The sequence below is a fragment of the Lemur catta genome, chromosome 11, assembly GCF_020740605.2.
Source record: "Lemur catta isolate mLemCat1 chromosome 11, mLemCat1.pri, whole genome shotgun sequence".
Taxonomy (NCBI): Eukaryota; Metazoa; Chordata; class Mammalia; order Primates; family Lemuridae; genus Lemur; species Lemur catta.
In genome coordinates, this window is record NC_059138.1 from 49,717,968 (window position 1) to 49,721,395 (window position 3,428).

The window sequence follows — 3,428 nt, forward strand, 5'->3', positions numbered from 1 at the left end:
AGTTTGCATATCCAAGAGCAATGTATGACAATGAGTGTTTCCATAGTCTCACCCACAGAGTGTGCCCTCAAAGTTTTGGATTTTTGCCCATCTGTTAGGTGAGAAATGGCATCTCAATACACTTTCAATTTTTCATGCATCTCATTATGAACGAAGTAGAATATCTTTTCATATGTGGAAGAGCCTTGTTTCCTCTGTGAACTTTGTTCATACCTTTTGCACAATTTTCTATGTGGTTGCATAGCAGCCGTTGTTAGTGCTGCACCAAACTTCCTCTTGGCGTTCCCCTCTGCAAGCTGAAAGCTGCTTGTGTGAACACTTGCAACACTGTGCCTGTGGGCCTTTTTTGCTGGCCGTGGTGGCATAGACAGTGAGTACGTAGGAAAAGTCAGAAGTGCTGGAAAGTTAATGCCCTGGAAGCTTCTTTCTTCCAATGATAAGCAGGGATTCTGTGGATGAAAACAGTAGTTTCCTTTCTCCCTGTTGGTGATAACTCTGAATTATATTTAATAGTCTTCCGGAATTTCTCAGTAGAATTGATCTCCAGTTGCACACAGGGGTAACTAGCTTGAAAATCCACACTTTAGTCCCTCCCTGCTCTGTCTACCTTACCATTCCATTCCCAATATTTAATGATTTAATTTCCAGAATAAACTAGCTGCACTAGAATCCTTGCCTCTGGATCAGTTTCTGGAGGAACGAGGCCAAGCCAGGCTGTTAGGCCTGTCTTTGAGGGCCCTTCAAAGTGTGGTCTGCAGATGGTGCTGTCTTATGAGCTGTGTGTTACCAGTCTGTGATAAATTCAGAAATAGAGATTACAAGTTTAGAAACTTTTATGGCAATTTGACATTGCCATGGTATTTAAGTGTGTGATTTTGTGTCTTACAGACATACATGTTGATCTGTGATGAACTGGCAAAAACAAAACAAAAAATACTGGCCCTCACCTCTGATAGTGGGTGAAGCACTTCTTTATATCATGGCACTAAGAAAAATGGGTGTAAGTACAACTAGGAAAGCTTTGGTTAGATATGAGAGAGAACTTCCTAATAATTGCCTGGACTACCTAAAAATGAAAGAGATTTCCTCCTGGTGGCGATCAGTGCTCTATCAAGAGAAAAGTTAGGCATACTTGAAGTCTGTCTGTAAGAGACTTGATAGAAAATTCCTGTGTTTAGTGACAGATTTCTTCTATTTTAACAGATTCTACTACTCTGCTCTAATGAAATGAGAACAGCAACTCTGCTATTCTTTTTCATCTCTTTCTATCTTAGCAAGAAAGAAAGGATGTAAAAATGAAACTAACGCACTGGTTGTGCTCCTTCAAAACCTGTTGACTCTCTCAAAATCACAGAGGCAAGTTTAATTCTAGTCGATCACATTCTGGTAGTTTTTAATATGCAGTACTGAGTTCCAGCCCAGCAGCCCTTTACTTTTATAAAACTGAGAAACTGGCAGCTGTAGCTTATAGGTAATGGAACTAAACCTGTTTTTTTCCCTCTAATCCTAACATTCCTCAACTAGTATTAAAGTACTAAATGAAAAGTATTACGAAATTTCCTATGTGAGTCACTGGATCTCAAGCACAAATACATTTGCTCAGTACCCAAAGCACGAAGGTGAAACCAGAGAGAAAGAAAACATTTGCCTCTAAGCTCTGGAGAAGGGCTGTGGCTCTCACAGCCTGGCCCGTGTCAGTCCTCCCTTCTGGGGAGTTAGCCTACCTCCACCTGAACAAAGCTCCCACCAGAGTTTAGGAAAGCTTGCGGCCAGACTAGAGTGGGAAGATTAAAATGGCATTTGTAATGGGGTTGAACTCGGTGTAGAAACCATAGATCCTAAGTTTCTACGATCTTAGAGGATGCACTGAAATCTATATAAGCAAACCTGGAGTGTTGAGCACAGGGCTATATCAGGAATATTTAAAATGCTAATGAGCTTGTTTTGAAAAATGGTTCAAAAAAAGGTTACCAGTGATTCAGTTCATGTATGCTACTTTGTGGCTTCAAAGGGACATTTTAGAGGGTGGCATGGGTGTCCTCCACTATGTTGCTGTGTGGAAAGGGGATGGCCCTGGAGACAGACTGCTTGGATGCAAATCCCAGCTCCACCTCTTAGTAGTTTTGTGAACTTAGATAAAGCACTACCTTTTCAAGGCTCAATTTCTTTGGAAATATAGAGATAATTAGAGTACCTTAGAAAATTATGAGAATTAAATAAGATAATGTGTGTCAAGTTTTTAGCATGGGGTGTGCTCATAGTATTATATAATGAATATTAAAAGCTTGTCAAGATTCCCTTGCAGGAGGAAGCTTGGGTGCTTTTCTCCCTGGCTGGGCGGGGGGCACTGTGATGCTCTTCCACACTCCCCTGTTCTCTAAACCAGTTCCTGTCCCCTTCACCCTTGATCCTTCTCCTCCCTCCTTGGGGTCTTAACTGAGAGTTCAGGGCTTTGCCTGGAGCTTGAGGAAAGGTAATGCTTAGAAGAGTGGTTTATTCTCTTTTCCTAAATTCTACTGAACACATCTTTAGAAGAGTAGAGGATTTTTCTTGATTAATCTAGATTTTTCTAGAGCAATCTTAACTCATTGTAGAAAACTGGAGTAGGAGCCTGTAGGGTTTATGGGTTCTCATGGTGTGTGTGTGTGTGTGTGTGTGTGTTGGACAGGTGCTGGTGGGGATGTTGTCTGTGGTGATAAAGACTGAACATTGCAAGCTCTGTGCCCAGCACCTTGACTGCCATTCCACCTTGATTTTGGGAGGAGTTCCAGAATCTCATGAGCTCCCAGAGGCGAAATGAATTATATACTTTCATCGTTATCATGGCTCCTTTGTGAAACCTGAACAATAAATGCATGAAGGGCTCTCGAATAAATTTCTAACTGAAGTAGCTTTTGAGGGGAGGCTTTTCCATTTGCTTCTGGTTTCCTCCAGGTTGCCAGCCCTCTCTTTATCAATTTTTATTTTGTTTTTGAAAGCATGATAACACCTATTAAGGCTGCAGCTGTGTCCAGTTGTGTAGGGCATTTAATGCCTGCTCATGTAGTCTGAATCCAACCTGAAGTCTGCTTGTCAAGCCATTAGCTGTGTCCTGGTGACATCTACCCTGGGAAGGAAAGCCTTTTTTTCTAATTCTCATAAAGGTCGAGCGTGGGGTAGTATGCTCAGATGATGCTCTCCCCTCTTAGGGTAATACTGAAGCTCATGCAGGATATTGGAATGTACCACCCTGCTGAGCTCAAGCATATATTGTATGAAGCTGCAAATTCATTAATAAGTTTTCAAACCCATGCATTGCCTCTCCCTTTCCTTATCCTTGAAGGGAAGCATTTTTAGTCCCAGATGCCATAACTACTGTGATTCAAAACTTTCCAGTCACTTTCCTGAGAATGATGATGAGTCAAAACCAGAATTAAACAAAACTAGAA